An 18,792-nucleotide genomic window follows, 5' to 3' on the forward strand; every position below is an offset into this window, starting at 1 on the left:
ACTGCACCTTGTGCAAGTTTATCGAGGTCAATACTTTCATTCGAGTTACTTCTTCCACCCTGAGAAGAGTTTTAGCACAGTGCTGCGAATCTCATTTGAAGTACCGACGTATTACGACTACATTTTAATACCTATTAATAGCGTTCGCGCGTAATAAAAGTCTGTTCTACATTTGGCTTGCTTCGTTCGTAATTACTTCTTCGGATTTAAACGTTCGAGCTTCTTGGTATTCGGAGCAACATTCTAAATTTCATCTTCGATGCTTTCGAGAAATCCTAGATTAGACTGGTATTTTCAGGAAATTCGAAATTTTACGTATTTAGCTTCTTAAAAAAAGTTTACAAAATTTGTAGGATTTTGGAATTTTCAAATCCTAAATCGGAAAAATTTATGCGAGTCCCTTTGGCGACTGTCCAGTGAAGTATAAAATTATATGTTCTAATATTACGAGAATGCAGCATGCAGCTTTACTGTGCGCTTCATCTTCTGACGAATTGATAAAATCTTTTTTTTGTCTTTTACTCTTTTATACAATACACTCGTAAAGGCAATAACGTGAGTACACAATACTTGCCACTAAATATTTTCTTAATACATGGTAAGCATAACAAGCAGTGTGATTCATAATACACGATAAGTGTTATTATCAAGCGCCTACAGACGTCAATAATAATCAAAGGGTTGATTAATCTCTTGCTAACTTCTTTTCCTATGAAGAGAAAAGGCTACCACTCGTGATGCTACACATCGCTACCTTAATCTTCCACTCGTAAACTCATAACTATGTACGTCAGATGTGACTAGCGCTTTAAAAATTTCGATTATGTATCGATCAATTACGTAACAAGCACATCCCATAATCACTCACGATACTCGTATTGTAATACCAGAATATTGTTATTCGTTACATTCGTATAGCATATTAATATTTCGTTCTTGCTTTATTATCGAATCAAGCTTCTCTGCCGTTCACGAACACAAGAAAGTATGTAATTTTGTATCAAATAAAGATATAAACGTTATCAAACTTTATCAAAATCCACGTTGCGCTGTAATAGAAGCTACGGCGATCGAAAAACGAAGCTACTGTCTCATAAAAATTTTTCATCGTATTCTAAAGTAACAAGACATGTTGTCTGGTCAGAAACAGAAATAAAAATTACCAGAATTTTCCATCTTACGTCACAAGAACGCCAAGCTTACGCTTTTATCCACTCGTAAAAACCATCTAGCTGACGTCTCGATTTTCACGAAACTTTTACGTCACACATCGGAAAAATTGGGTTCACGGAAGTGGAACGAATTGCAGACGTTTGGATCATGGCTTACACGCGAGCGTGTACATGCCGGTGCACGCGTGTACAAAGTTTCCATGAATATGTATACACTTATGCGGCGGGCATATTCGCGCTCGTTAGTTTCAGCCAGCCACATACCCGGTGGTCGTTGTTGCCAACGTAGCTACGATGAAATTGAATCGGAGAATAAAAAACGAAACCTCGATATGCCGTAGATATGATAGATATGATCGTGCTCGATGACTGACTATTGTACATGGGATTCAGCCGAAAATGTTGCATCTTCGGTTGCGTCATTCGGAACTCGTATATCGGACGGTGACTTATTGCCTTTTTGATTATCGTTCGAGTCACGTGACGCACGGGTCGACGATTTGCCACACGTTTCACGCGTTGATATTCACACACGCATTTAATCGGAATTTTATGTTATTAGGAACGAAACAGTGAAATGCACGAATGTCACGTAAATGTAACGTTACTGAACGAATAATGCGAAGCAAAATTTAGAAATTCTGGGAATTCGAACGTTCGAACGAATAAGAAATGTTCGAATAAGAAGAGTTCGAAAGTTGGATAATTCAATAATCTGCAATTTGGATAATTAAGAGGCTGGAAGTTTGGAAATACGATATTTGCATATCTAAAAACCTAGAGACGCAAAAAGCCGGAAACTTAAAAGAGTTAGAAAACTTAAGTTTAAAACAAGCTTTTAAACTTAAAAGCTTGAGAATTAAAAAGTTTAGGTACTTGAAAGTCCGGAAATATGAAATTTGCATATTTTGAAATTGGCGAATTTAAGAAATTTGGGAAATTTAAGGGTTTGAAAGGGTTCATTTAAAGACTGGAAAATTTCAAGTGAACTTTGATACTTTGTTCGTGTAACCTACCAAATATCTACTAGAATTATAAATAATTTATAGAAATTCATTATGCGAATGAAAGAATCCTTTCAGACAACAATACGTTCTTGCAGCGTACGCACATAGTTAAGACTCCAAGGAGATAAGAATTATACAATTCACTACTTTGTTGACTATGCGAGAATTAGATATTACTAAGCTCTGTGTAACTCAAGAATTAGCTGGCATTTATGACCAGAATTAATCATGCATCTGCGATGCACAGCTTCAATTCTATACTACCTTGACTTGATAGAAGAAACATTTTTCTTAATTAAAGATGTTACCTGGCGTAAAATTCCTTTACAGTCGCGAGCACTTACCATTGAATTTTCCATTCTGATAGTATCGGTCATTAAACATTTATTTCATTGTCTTTCTCCGTATAAGCAAGGAAAAAAGATAAATAAGGATTTTTTTGATATTTAAATCGTATCAACTGCTTGGTTATTAGACCATACTATTTTACTAATTCATATTATTCTTTTATTATATTATTCACATTATAGTTACATTATACTACTATTATACGACGAAATTTTAGAAAATTATAAGCAAAATGTACGAATTAATATCAGTAGGATGAAAGCACGGATGAATGAGGTCATCCGATGCAACATTCTGCTCGCTCGTACAATTCTGTTATTTTATCCGCACTACTTTATTGATTTAAAACTTGGCCGACGTAATATTTTCGGAGCAGAGCGCCAGAGTAAATGAACCCCGGCTACGTCGCGACAAATTGACGCACCTCGTAAAATTTGTTTGTTTTAACCGTGTATTTTCCAGTTGTATATAAATTGCAGACAATTAGAATATTCCACTTGTTTGCAATGAAAGTATTACGGCGTTAAAAAATTGATTACTCGATCAGTAAATAGAATAAATATGCATTATAATCAGCAATGTTAATTAAAGTATTGTTTCTGTTATTTTACATATTAATCCGCGAACTTTTCAACCATAGAAATTACTTTCAGTGAACGAATAAATTTTTTAAAAATCCACTATTTTCTTATCTCTTAATAACAGCGTATGAAAATTCATATTACAAAAAGTATCGAAATGCTATCTTTCTCTGCAAATCTTTAGGAGAATCGTAATTAGTAAGATTTAAGATTAAAGGTTTTTTAACGAAATTTCTCGATAGATTTCAATGGGTTGACGTTTGCAAGATTCGGCAAAATTCGCACTGAAAGAGGCGAGCGAAAGAATGCCGAAAGAGGTGGCGGCGTGCTCCGGCTTTTACGCGACAGACCTTTTCCCATCGTCGTTTTCTCCTCTCTTTCAGCCACGGACTAAATTTAGCGAAAGAGTCGTGTAACCTCGCGAGTGCACTCGTATTATCCTGATTCTCTCTCAAGTAAGAGCGAGTAAACTCGTTAAAATGTTACTTCGCGATTGTCGTTTCCTCTCCGGCTCCAAATTTACCCCGTGTTTTTCCTACGTCCCTTCTACTTCATTTTCGCCTGCATTTTCTGCCGACATTCGTTCCCAAGCCATTCGGCTAAGTTTGCTTTCATTGACGAAAATATTTTCACGAACATTCACTCTGTTTGGAATTTTAGTCGTTTCTGATTTAGAAATGATAAAAGACCTTGTAAATGGGTAATGAATTATCGGTATAAACGCGACGAAGAAGATTTAAAATATATGGAGAATATATTTCTAGAAAAAGAATAAGTTTATGGCTAAGATATAAATTCATTTTCTGGTAGAATTAAAGAGTATATTTCCTGGCTAAATTATTACGAAATTTTTATTTACTTTATAAATGTAACTTATATTTGAGAAAAAAACTAGAATTAAAGCTTCTAACGCGATTTATTAAATTTACCATTTTGTTCTATGAACTCTTTTCCCGCAAATTCCTCGACTCCGTTTGTAAAACGGTGTAGTCGAAATAAAGATAAAATATACCTATTCAAAAACAGAGATAACGATGCGTGAAAAAATCAAGACAAAAATGTACGAACGTCGTAAACATCCGGTAGCAAGAAAAAGAAGCACGTAAAACGTAGCGTTATCTCCCATGGCGAATGCAATTTCTCCTCTGCACTTTAACCACGCGTTTTGTCGAATCCTTCGAACAGGAAATCCTCGTCCGATATACATCGATAACAAGATCACAGGGGATCGAAGTATCGGAAATTCTTAAAGTCGCCGCGACGTCAGCTCCACGTTATTGGAAACGCGGATGAACGCGTTCGATCCATCCATCCGCGAGGATTCATTTTCACACGCTACCGAGGACAACGAGTGACGTTATTTTTAAAGGAAGCCATTTTTCGACACAAGAATTAAACGTTTTCCCATTGATTTGTCGGATGTCGCGGATTCCATTCGTTCGAAACTTCCACGTTGGAAAATATTCGGTTCGGATCGACCAAGATAACCGAAAGTATAAAAAGTTTATTGCTACAAGTATCAGCTGACGATGACTTCATATCATTTTTCGAAGAAGTATTTATCTTTTGCTTTCTATTTCTTTCGCTTAAATCACTGGAGAGCGGTATTGTCTCCTTATCGCAGAAACCCTCTCAAAGATAAAGTTAAATTTAAGCTTCATCACGACTGAAATTCCTCAACTATGAATCGTCCGATCTGCTAATTGAGATCCTCTGAAACTCGTCTTTTTATTTGCAGATGAATCAACAAACTCTGTCACGAGTATGACTTAATATTACAAAGCAAGGACAAGCCCCCGTTACTTTTTCGACACTCTGTATACATATCCCAGTATAGCTACGTGACGTGTCCTTGCATACCCCTAACAAGCTGACTTTTACGCGAGATCGACATGGTCATTTCGCGCCGATTCTGTGTTTACCCAGAGCGATAAATAATCTACATTACAGCCGTCGCGTTGATTTCCACCTAACTATAATTTACCGAGACAAGTGTGGCTATGTTTGCGTTGAAAATGCGAACCAGATACAGCTAATTTTATATTTAACCTTCGTGCTGCCAGGTGTCCGATCAGCTAGCCATTTGTGTATCAGCAGTTTTATGTAATGCGACCATTTACTACCACCTTTAACCATTTCTTCTTATCTCTTTTCTAAATTCAGCAATGCGCGCGTATTACACTTCTGCAGTAATTTCAGAGCCACTTAAACGATCCACCGTTTAATGGATTCGCTTATCTAATTGCAAAATTGTAAAAGTTTTATCAAAAGATGCAGAAAAAAGATTAGATCGGCCAAGTTACAGTTAGAGTTGAACCAGCGAAAAGTGAAACGCGCTCTTTCTGGGAATACAGTTTATAGACGGTACTCGAGTAATTTACGATATCTCTTTCAAGCTGTTTTACGAAATTTGGTACACAGCTGTGAGAATTATTCTCCATCCGTCGAATGTTCGTTATCTTTGTACTTTTTCCATTTTAACGTTCTGAATTCTAATTAAAGAAAGGGGAATTTTGCCGTGCGATCTTAGTTCTCCGTTTAAGCTGATTTCGAAGTCGACTTTACAGAATTGAACAAAATCAGTCGCTGGAAGATTACACCCAATACGATAAAATTTATAAAATCCATTTGAAAATTGGACAATTGCGGAAACTTTTATCGTGCAAACAGCGCAGCTGAATTAATTAAATTAACTACATTTCGCTACGCAACTACGGCAGTTTTGTTCGCTAATATTCTGAAATGTATCTCATTTTTAATTAAAAAGAAAAAAGTCGATCGGGTGATTTTCCTCGTACAACGTTCCACGATAAGAAAGATACGTGCTGCTGAAATGAAACTGCAGCTACGTTAAAACGATTGACGTAATTGATACCCAGGCAATTGGTACAAGTACTTTCACTCGGGATCGGTATAACAGGTAGGTCACTTGGCATTTTTTAATGAGGTTGTTAACTCGACGTGTCCATACGTAACCAATGGTCATTCTTATGTATGTATATGAATGTAGCAGGTATACTGTAATAATTTCTTGAATAAAACGTTCGAATTCGATCGAAGAAAAATGTTTCTGCAACGGATCGTTGAAGTGAAATTTTCGTTTGGCACGTTTGTTAAGCAATCCTGCATCGAGAGACACAGGTGTTCTTGGTAATATGAATTCATGTATCATTCATGTTCAACTGTTCGAAATAATTGAGCAACTGCATACGCGATTAAGTTTCCATGTTCCGTATTCCGCAAGCATTTAGCGAAATTGTCATTCGTTTCGCAGATGTGAGATTCTACAGTGTCGTGTAATGTTCAATTATTCTGTTATTCCGAGTTGTGCTTAAAATTTCACGAAAAGAATTATATTAGAAGCTCTGCAGCTTTCAAGAATAGCAACTTTCGCTTGAGAAGGCAAATGAGCCTTTGCAATAGTTGTCGATATTCTCTAGAATTTGTTAAAAGCTATCTAAAATAAGAAACTACCCTCCTTTAGCAGTTGCGTTTCTTTTCTACGAGAATTACCTTGAATAATAATGCACGTTTTAACACGCACATCTAATTGATCATAACACGTGTCTCCATTTTGTTCGTTTTTCTAAACTCTTACGTCGCAAAAACGTGCCAGCTGCGTCACCGGATAATTAAACGTGTAAGGCAAAATATGCAAATCTATCTACGCATTAAGCAAGTAAATCCGACGTAAAAAGTGTCCAACGTCCGCATCTGGCAAGCTTTCTTTCAAACACCTTCATCCTCCTCATGCGTAAATTACCAAAAGGAGGATAAAAGATAAGATTTCGTTCTTGGTTTCACCATCTCGTTCCTCTCCAAAATTTCGTTCCTATCAGCGACCACCAAATCGAACGTTATTTCAGCAAGTGCAGCCACGATCCTCTCGATACCAGGAACGTGAGCCGATTGCGAATTTTCGGTTCGCAAAAACAGCCTAACCACGGATAAATTGGAGAGTAAAGCTCGGTCCGCCGAGTCCTCTTTGCTAGAGCATCGCCACAGGGTATACCCTCTTCCATCTGCTCCCACTCTTTGCACCGGTTGGCGACGAGGGTTGGCCTTAACGTCCTTAACCCATTTCCCGACAGCGTTACGTTAACGCAACATAACGCTTCAGCTTCTTCTCTTACTCCTCTCTTTTTTCTGTCTCTCTATCCGAGCTCGCCTGCTCCAGTCAGCCAGCTCTTCAACGTCGTTCGTTAAACCGCAGCGGAACGTTAACGATGCCCCCTTGCTTCGATAAAGAGCAGCACGCCAACCGGCGGTCCTTAATTAATACCTTTTCTCATTATCACGTTCGACCGACCGAGCTGCAAATCGAGCGGACCATTTGTCATCGGCTGAGTTAACGCGTTTCGTCGAGTGTTTGCCAACGGATCAGAGAAGTTAGGTTTTGCCGGAGCGCTGGGTGTCTCGCATTGTTCGCAGGTGATCGGACGTGATTGGTAGAGTTGACGATAGTGGAGCGTTAGAGATCGTATAGATCGTGTCGTTGGCAAATTTTGGTTGAACGTGAGGTAGTTTCATAATCGAGAGAAATGATTGAAGCGTTGAGGTTTCAATGCAGCGTAATTGGATCACGTTGACAGCTTCAGTCGGGTCGTATTTGGCACAGTTTGAATTATATACGGGCCACTTGATTGTATTCCATATTTTATATTCTATAAGAGAAGGATGATCTACGAAGAATGATTCACGAGTAATCTTCGCACGTGAATTTCAATCAACCGATGCTCTCTAAATAATTTCTATAGTTTCTTCAACGGTATAAAAACCGACGCTTTTCATATTTTCACTGGATCAAATTTTCATCCAAGCAATCGTTCGCCGTGATCCAAATTTAATATCCTTTCTTCGCAGCTTCTCTTTCTGTAATATTCTTGCGCTTGGTAAAAATTCAATTCCAGCAGCAAAGAGACAAAAAAGAGTTCTTCAATTCGAGGAAACCACGAGCAAAGCATCGGACAGAGGGAACCAAAGGGAATTAGGAATTAGCTACGCTCTGCGGAACAGTCGATTCTACCAGATAAGTATCGAGAAGACTCGAGGTTTTTAAGACGTTAGACGACGCCAAGGAGACGTTTATCGTCGTATGTCCCTCAGCACCAGGTGACAAAGCACCCTTCATCTTGCCAGCCCTTCTGCGGATATAAGTATAAATCGGCTTCGATGGCCGGAATCGATGCTCTACTTTGGATAAGAAAATAAAGCGACAGCCCCGTTGCATCAAAGTGCAAGCGTGAAGAGCTTGCAACCGCGGGGCTTTTCTAAAATCCTTTTACGGTTTGTCTCGAAGTGCATAGAATAATTCAACGGTGGCTCTGAATTCCTCTTGAAAAGCAGATAAATCGACAACTTCCTCGTTTCTCCCAACTTTTCAAACGGATGATAGATTTGAAAAATGTTTCGGACGCGCATGTGACTGTCCAGAAATTTTCGTAGAGAGATTCGAAGAGCAGGCAAAATAAGGTAGCAAGAGGACAATTTCCTTGACGGGAAAGTTGCTACCTGAAAGCGAGATTATTCTGTGAACCCTTTGGTCGAAAGAAAGTAGGTCTGAAAAACGCTTGGGACACGTTCTGTCTAAATCCAAATGTCTATTTATGTTTTAAAGCCGACGAAATAGGGATGCTTTGGAACTGGAAAATCCTGGTTTTTAATCGACGAACGTTAAACAGGTAAAATTTCCGTTTCAAGTAACATTTAGTTAATTAAAAAAACACATGTGTAATATTAAACGAATGTACAAAGAAAACAAATTTATGCATAGAATGAGTTTTTAATCGCTCGACCAACCTCGAACCTCTAACCTTTCCTAATTAAAAATTGATTCCGATCAACATCTTTAATCGCGATATCCATAAACTCGTGCTATTTATTAAATTCCGCAAAATAATCTGCAGAACGAAACATGCATCGAAACGAACAGGAATCTCAGACAGAATAATGCTCGGCCAACAACTCCACCACTGCTTTAACAATATTCACGCTGGAGACGACACACCGGCGTATAAACGGAAATATTCTTTCTTTTTCCATGTTTCTCTCCGCGAAATGATTTTTCCGGAGCAAACGAGCTTGTCGCGAAGTAGGCAAACGGCGTTATATCCCGACCCAAATTGGAATCGATTCAACCTCGTAGAGCAGTCATCGAGATAACGCGAAAAGAAGGTTTGGAGATTCGAATTTATGTGCATGCCAGGTCAATCGTTTTTCCTCTATTGCCAGGGAAAGCCTCTTCTTTCGTTTCGAAACCGAGTTCGAGGAGTATCCGAGCGTGAGCGTCGACTAGAACGATTTTTCAGAATCAGTTGGCGCCGCCCGGAAAACGATCGGCTTATCGTCCTTTTTCCTGCCTGTTATGCTCTCTCTATGTGCTCCAGACTCCGTCGCTTTTTCCCTATTTCTTCTGAAATACGCGCCTTTGTCACTGTGTTCGGGAATTCTCTATCCGGTTGCCAGCGAATCATCTTCGTGAAGATATTTTTAAAATAGTTGGTAAAAAGTTTTCCAACAAACAAGTAATGATGAATTTTACTTGACAATCGATAGGAGAAATTTGTGTGCAATAAAAATGATCATTGGCTTTACTATCTCTCAGTAAATATCAAAGCAGCGGAACATTTTCTGTTTACGTCACTCGTTAATTAGCTAAAATTAAGATATCTTCGGATATAAAACAGCGATTATACTAAATCTAATTTCGTTACTAAATTCATTATCGGCTATAATTGTATTTATATCAAACAATTCGTATGATATTCCACCTTAGTTACGTCCAAGGATTTGCCCAATTTATTATGAATAAATGAATGAACATAATATGTTCACATTGTCCGACATAAATTCTGATATCTGTTTATGAAACTCCCGTATTTCGCGTATGAGTTATTATCAGTTAAATTTCATATGAAATGATAAACGTTAATTTCTGTCGTACAAATCTACTATTCGTCGTCACACATTTTAAATACCATTATAGGTATTCATTTAATATCAAATTCTATCGTTCTCGTTATGATTTAATTCCCTCTTATATCGTAAATTATGATGCATAATTATTAAATATTCGTCGTTTAATTGTGATTGTTAGAATCAAAAGTCAATTCGTCACGTTTCCTTGACGTTTATTCGAGAGGAACAAGATCCTCTTAAGACAAAGCTATTATCCTTGAAGCAATATTCTCCATCATTGTATACTACACACATACCATGAAACATTGCAAACATACTTATTAGATATATCGTTTACCTATATGTTTGTGTAATACGTATTTGTTCATTCGTGTCAGCAAACACACGATCATTCAGATGATATCAGTGGCGTATCTCAATCTTCCTAGACCTATCATCATTTCTAATTTATTACATCATTTACTACGTAATTGTTATCATTCAATATCTTATTTATATTTTCCTTTATGGATAATATAAGAGAGATCAAGACACTGAAGTATACGTTTGAAACGATAAGCTTGAGAATTTCATGAATGAAATCTGTATTATATCAAAATTTGTATGCTCTTGTTCCACGTATAGTGGTCTCGTAAATAGCATAATTATTTCAACGATTTGCGTTAAAGATTATATGATACTATTTAAAAAAAAAAAAAGTAACGTCATCTTTTATATATAGGGATATTTAAGAAAATTTATTCGGAGGAAAGTACATTTACCGTACATTAGGGGTCGTTTAATATGAAACTGCTATCCAACTTTTCTATCTTCTCCCCTAAAAAACCTAACTACAGCACCCTAAATGCTTAGCGAAAAATACGGCCCTGAACTTGTATAATTTATGTAGATACCTGTAGGATCGCCGCGCCCATTTCCGCGACGAACTCGTTCATGGTGTTGTCCCAAGGAAATATAAGCCCTCGACAAAATTAACACTTACAGCTAGCCGGATAAATAATGCATTTAGTCGTGTTCTCAAGACCATGATCTACAATTTAATATATAACATAAGGTATTATGCTACGCATTTATAATTTTTAACGTGTTCAATAAATTTCTAATTAATCCACTTAACTACATTTAACATATTCAAAATTTTATCCACAATAATTGAAAAATAAAAGTAATTTTTATTTCAGTATTAAATACGTATTATGAAACGTAAATTGCCTTTATTTCAATTCATTCCGAGTTTCTGACTTAATTACGAATTTAAATGAGCATAAATAACGTGAGAGATGATGCTAGGGGAGCAAAAAGTGTATCGAGGCCCTATTTCAGCAGTTAAGGCTTAATAAGGAAGAGGCGGCATACTTTATCCTCATCCATGTGCATAAAAGTGGATAACATCGTTCGAAAATGTTTTTCCGATAATTACGATAATTGCGAAACGGAGGTTATTTGCTCGTAAATCTGGATCCACTTCCCGCGCCAGATAGCGATCGATTTGACCTATCGAAATCCTGCATTTGCATTGAAGTCGGTAATCTTTATGCAATTTTATGAACATGGTAATAAAATTTATTATCCTTCGATAAAACATATGGTAACATTTCACGAATGCCATTAATAATACTAATAGAACGAAATAAATAATTCTTTATACATACTAATTCCTTGTCAAGTTAAATATTATACAATACTGGAATAAAACAGGAAATGTTCATTTCTATTATTATCAAAACAAAGAATATACAATCAGTTTATTAACATTCAGACGCTTTACTCTTGACTCATTTACTATGCATGAAGCTTTATTATTACCGCTGAACCGTAATGCAAACATATACTGATATAGACATAGTAATACAATAGGAAGAATAGGCATGTATCTTATATTATTCCAGTAGAGGATAAAAATCACTATTTTTAACAAGAACACATCTTTAACGGTATCTTTCCCGCGTATCTATATATTTTCACTTTGTAGCCCTCCTTTTATGGTTCGATAATTTCCTAGTTTCCATCGTTGCCAGCGAAATACATTATAAAATAATATGACAGTACTAAAAATAGACATTTCCTGCTTTTCCCTCACCCATCGTTCGTACTCCAAATAGCAGAAGATAACAAACAAGTTACAAATACTACTCAAACCTTTGCTCGAACGCGGAAGTCACAAATCCACGTTCCAATTTCCTCGCCTCGATTAAACTGTACATACGTATCAAGAAACCCCTTCACGATCCTTAATCTCGGGGCCATAAATTTTTCGGCAACCCGCGAAACACTAATCTCGGGAGGAAGAATAGTCCCGTCGAACCGCATTCGGCGCACAATTAACTCCCGCCACGATATATTCCCCTAGATTACAAACGTTTCCCCTAAAAAGAGCAGTTTCTAGAGAACAGGTTAAGGACCTCGGGATTAACGGTTTTCGCGGCGAAAAGGGAGATCATGGTGGCGCTGGTATCGTTGAAAAGCGACGCGGCGATAATTCCGTGTACGGTGGCGCGCTATCGAATCTCGTTCGCGATATCTCGAATGGCTTTTGTTTTGCCGCCGGCGTGCGGCCCAGATAAGACGATATTTACGCCAGTGATACTTCACCTCGAGAGAGAAAAAAGTAGAAAAAGAAGTGTAGATCGGCTCCTTGTGCCGTTCGCCACATCTCACAAATACTCACAATGCACAGCGTTGCATCCTGTTGCGTTTTTCAGATGTCGTGTGCTCGCTATTCACTTCGGTCTCGTGCCAAGCGGGCCACGGTGGAATGGAAAGACGACCGTAAGAAACAGAACGTTCTATGTTTTGTTTCCTCTCTGTCTGTCGCATAAATTCCTATTCCCCTTTTCTCCCGCTCTCGCCGAGCCGCTTCTCGAGATTCGTGTCGTGCCTCCGGGGCAAAAAAACAGTTTAGAGACAGTGCAAGCGCAGGTCGAAGGCAACGCAACGCGCATCGAGACCGTACAATCCGCGACGATAGCTTCCGACATTTCCCTTTACTGCTTCCTACGAGCTGTTTCTTTCCAAAGATAATTTATTGAAATGGCCGAAACGCTACTTTGAATTTATCTATTTTTCAAACGAAACGTAGACAGAATTAGAGTATAGGGGAGAAGTTGTACTATATAGAACGGAAACAGATGCTAGAGACATTTCGAATTTCGAGATACGAGCTTCTTCCTTGTCGTATAGGTTAGAAACTTGACTCGAGTGGTAATACTATTATGAAACTGTTTAAATCGTATTATTATATAAAATAATATGACAGTTGTTACATTACTGTCTACTTAATGACGATATTGAATAACGTTATCTCAGAAATATAACTTAAAAGTCATGATTAAGTACACGTTCCAAACAATTGATCTAGCAAATTTCTGTGGTTAATTAATTTTATCACTACCGTACGAGATAGCGATTGATTGCTCGTTGCTTATAAACACGCCATTACTTTCTGACGTCTTGACTTTAAAATACTGTGTGAACTGGTTTGAACTCACCCCTAGATCGTTAAGCAAGTAACTGCACGCAAAATGGGCCATAATACTTTGCTGTCTCTCGGTTCACCGTTAAGCCCGTTATTCTTACTACATAAAGAGTTGGGTTTTCCAGTAAATCATACAACAATATAAATTCAACAATAGTACTATTTATATTCCATTTATGCTATCTTCTTATACAAATGAACTGATAGAAATACCTATATATCTAACGTATAATCTATTTGTTTCTTGAGACTTGGTTATCAATCACGCATATAGATAACGCAATTAAGATACTTGTAAGAAGTAAAGTCAATCGGTTTAGCTTCTAGGACGCTCACATTCCACTCCGAGCATCTTTCAGTTCTAACTAAATGAAACTATTACCAACTCTGAAACGTAGACTATATATATTAGAGTCTCTAACCCGTATCTTCCGAAATCATCCCTTAAAATCATCGTACGGTTATCGTCGCAGCGGCAACGATTTCGAAATCGTTCTTGTTGGCGGTTCGTTTCGCGGCGTCGCGAGGCAACAATACTGGTGCGGCGTCGGGTCGTTGACCTGTTTTTTTCGTAAAGCGGACACACGAGAGAGGAAGCACGGAATCGGGAAACGGTGGCGGTGGAGAGAACTTGGTCACGAAGAGGGAAAAGCTAACGAGACGGGGAGGAGAAAAGAAGAAACGAGCGCGTGGCACGTCGACTATTCGTGCCAGTGAAACGCAACTTACGAGAACCAATTAAAACGCACCGGGCGAATCCTAGCATTCTCGCGCGTGCATGCACGCGCGATCGAGAGCGAGCGCGCGAGAAACGCCCTTGGAAACACTCGCTGGAATCGCATTTTTTTCCTAACACAGGAAACAATCCAGAATCCATTTCTCTCGTGAAAGTGTGTTTCTGGGTTCCTGTGAATATTGCCACGCGTATACGAAATATGAAGTTATTCTTTGGAATTTCAATTATTCGGATAGTAAAAGCTAGCCGATTCTTTTATTCTTCCCGTCCCCCCTCTTTTTCTCTTTCGTTTGTTTTTGGCTGCGAATGAATACTATGCGAATGCTCTTTTCAATATTGCTTATGAATAAGTGGAAAATGGATGTGAAAAGAGTTCTCGTATAGTTACACCGTGGTCCTGATTATTTTGACACACAGAAATAAAGTTTCTCTATATGTCAATTTTAAAAATTGAAATTTTGAAAATTGCTTCTGTGAAAGATACACCTGCTTGTGTCTAAGAGTGTATTTTCAATGAAAAATTTATCATGAGCTGGCTAGAGTTTTCCAAGGTAATCGCAACATCAAACGAATACCGCTATAATTTGTGTTTCTTGGTCAAGTTCCACGACTTAACTCCTATATTCCCATATACTTTCAGAGTAATATAATTATTGTTAATTATTAATTCTTAAGTAGTGATTCACGAGTTAATCTATGCTGAAGCTGAAGGTGCAGAGGGTTAACATACGTTGTTAACCAAAGTGAACTATTCCACTACTCTGATTGCTCTGATTATCGTTACTGACTACTGTTAGATAAGACTCTGTTTTAACAAATCAATCTCAACTAGCAACGAGAACAATTAATCTACTAGAAATATGTCTCCCATACTCTATATCCACCAATGAGATTATATAAACAAGCGTAAAGACGACGAAGGAAAATGTAATATAAAATTACATAACTTTAAAAAATATTATCAAATTTTTTAAAAGGATAATCCTATCGAACTCTTGATTCCTTTACATCTCACTGAAATCTCGAGAAACGAGTCAACATGAGAATATACAAATTTTTCCAATAAATGACTTTTTATAAAAAACAATAGAAAAAACGTTTTATCGAGTCAAGTAGCTTTCGTCAACGTCGAATGGCAGATTTATCGAGTAACAACACACCAGTTCTTCTAGCATCGAGAATTCCTAGCTTCGTCTTCGTCGACTCGATAGAACACGAGCTCGATGTATATTTTGAAATGACGTGAAACCAAACGTTATCCGCACTATATTCACCTGTACAGTAACAAGCCACGTGGAAGATCTTAATGCGCCACAATAATCACAAGTCGTAAGTAAGAAGCTCGTATTCTATTCTCGGTTCAAAATATTCTATTCTTAAATATTCTTTTCTTAATTTAGCGAACAAGTATTTTTATCTTTCGAGAAGGTTAAAATAATCGTTCAAAATTGGCAGAATATTTCAGGATCGATTGTGAGCAAATTTTCGTTGCAAATCAATTCCCTCGAAAATGAAATTTTGGTCGGTATCTGAAAAATTGTACAACTACGTCTAACATCGAAAAGCATTAACATTTCCATACCACGCTATTTTCCACGTATAAACAGAAATTTCCTATATAGCATGAGTTTCTATAATTTCCCTATAGAAGAGTAACGTTCATGTATCGTGATTTTATAATACATATAACATATATAATATAAACGCAATATCATCAATAGTATCCATAAATCGTACTATCAATGAAGTGTGAAACTTCGTTTGTTAATTAGCAGTTTTCACCCAAAGGAAATACCACTTTTCCCATTCGAGTCGCGTCTCCCAACGGCGCTCGCATACTAATGAAATCCATGATTTCTTAATTCCGCGATAACGGGGCTCCTCGTTAAGTTTCATAATTAATCGCACAGTGCACGATTGCACGCTGGTATCTCGCTTGGAGTAAATGGATTTAGAGCAATGACGATGACACTGGCGCAGGAGAGGATCGATGTATTCAAATGTCAAGGATGAAGAATCGTACTGGAACGGATAACATGGAAAATCGATCGACGTCCATTAACATGATACGAATTAATCGAGGAATAATCAATTCATCACCGAAACATATTAAACGTGGAGCGAATTATCGTGACTGTACGTATTGCTATCGGTTTAAAGCTTTTCGATCGTTCAGGATGCTTCGATATCTCGTTATGATGGACTTAATTTCAGTTCAACGTTATAGGATAATGATATCGAATCTCATACACGTTATTTTATAATTTTCTCGATTAATTAATTCATAAAAGCGAGTGATTTATGTACTTCCATAAGAATTTGATGAGAATTCCTGAAGAAGGAAAAAAAGAACCGTAAGAATTAAATTGTTAAAAAATATTTAAATATTTAATTGTTCTAAAATATCTAAATCCATAAATACTCAAAATCGACTGGCCCATTTTATTTGTATTTTTCTACTTTCAAAATTAAGCAAAATTAAGTGGCTTCTGAACGACTCACGTATACAATATTGTATAAACATTTAATGCAAGTATAATATATAATAATATTATCGCATAGAATAATAATATCGTACATCGTTGACTGGAGTTTTTATTTCTCGACTCTTAAATACGGATCTTCGTTTATCTTCGAAAGGAATGTGAATTTCTATTTCACTACTACAATTACGTAATCGTGTAACCTGACTATATCTCTTCCACGAAATATAGTGCTTTGATTAGCGACGAATTTTTATGACCTGGCTGTATCGTGATTTGTATAGAAACAAGGTGTCGTAAAGGTAGTACCTTGACACGACTAGGTGCACGCAACGTTCCACTTTCGATCGTGATCGATTTAGATCGAATTACCAGGTGGAAATTTTGCGGAAATTAATACGTCAGATAGGTGCGCGCTGTGAGATAGTATCGATCGTAACGTCGATCCGATATTGCAGAAGCTGCGGATAAATAGCGCGCCGTCTCAGATTCGATTTTGCCGGCTGTCTGGCGCAACATCTGTATCTAATAGAAAGGGTTTGAATTCGACCCATGACCCGACATATTCCTTCCCATAAATCAACGTATTACCGAATCATGCAATAATATCAATAATGTTATTGGCGATAACGTTATTGCTACAAGACGATACGAAGAGACAAGATTTTATAACAAGTGATTTTAGTTGTATTTTTGATCGAACAATATCGGAGATTTGGAGAGTTGAATTAAGATAATTAAAAATAGCTTAGAATCCTCCAGCATCTAGAAAATCAAGCTTCAATTATTTAAAGATCTTGTTATTCTTGGTGAATCGTGCATCGAATATTTACAGATTTCAATATCTCGAGACAATGGAATTTTCAATATTTAAAAATTTCAATGTTTCCAAGATATTCGAGTAACATTGGGTATCTCAAGATTTATGCATATAGATATCGAACTGAATTGATTTTCAAATATTTAAACATTTAAGTAACTTTAGTCGTCACCGAGTTTCGCTGTAAACGAACTTCGTTTCGCCGACTTAAGGTACAAAATACTTACGTGATAAAATATTTCGCAACTGCGAATTAATAGTTACGCGAAGATTATACCAAGCGCAATTTCATCTCCCATTTAACCGCTAAGAATTGAACGTGGTCCGCGCATTACCACATACACACGCTACGATACGTATTCAAAACTTGCCTGGCCGAACATCGATCGTTATTCCGATCTACAAGATTACAGAGGCATCGTATCAGTCTCAAGAGCAGTAATTACGGAAAGCGAGAGAGGATCATTCGTCTTGCAGCTATCAAGGCGATCGATCGATAAATTCGAGAAATTCGACGACGTGTACGCGCGTCGGGCTAATTGTTGAGCTCGCGTGCGCCTCCGTCAAGAAACTTCAACTTCTTCTGTCGTGTCATCACGCAACGCCGTTGCATAATGTTCGGACAGCAAATTATACGTATCAACCTTTCCGACTGCACGAAAGATCCGTGTAGGTGTAAAGCGGACCTTCGTTTATGTGAATTTCACGGAAGGTAAACAGTTCATATAATGTTTGTATGGATTCACTCCGTTAATTGTAGTTTTTTCATTCACGTGGGAGGAATTCATGTTCGGATAAATTCATTCAGTCGGTTGGAGTTCGTCTAATCTGAAATTAATTTAAACTTCTACCCAATAAATGGAATTCGGATAAAAATGTATAAATAATCGATGTCTTGCATCCAAACGGGCACTATCAATGACGGAAATTTTGTTATTTGTATAAATACCAATCGTCCATACGCGAAACGAATCAAAGTTAACGTGCAAGCTCTTGTTTTCTCTAATCTTTGTCAATCTGCTCGTAGAAATCTGCTCGACTAAAAACGTGAAAAATACTTAAAAAAAAAAAAAAATAGAGGGAGTATATCCAGATTAATATCAAGTTTAATCCTTTCGAAATTTGATCATACTTTAATGAGAGTGTTAAAGATGTATATTTAACGGTAAAACTAAATAAAAACACACTGTGAAATATAACGTCTATGAAAAACAAAAAATATAACTTAACGCGAGTCTCTGGTCCTCGTAAA

General features: G+C 37.2%; 1 protein-coding gene across 7 annotated transcripts in view; it reads right to left on the reverse strand.

Moving 5' to 3' along the window:
• Efa6 (Exchange factor for Arf 6) overlaps positions 1 to 18,792 on the reverse strand; it is an 82,104-nt gene that overhangs the window by 58,013 nt on the left and 5,299 nt on the right. The window lies entirely within an intron of this gene.

Source organism: Bombus fervidus, chromosome 9 (assembly GCF_041682495.2).
Source record: "Bombus fervidus isolate BK054 chromosome 9, iyBomFerv1, whole genome shotgun sequence".
In the NCBI taxonomy this organism is placed as follows: Eukaryota; Metazoa; Arthropoda; class Insecta; order Hymenoptera; family Apidae; genus Bombus; species Bombus fervidus.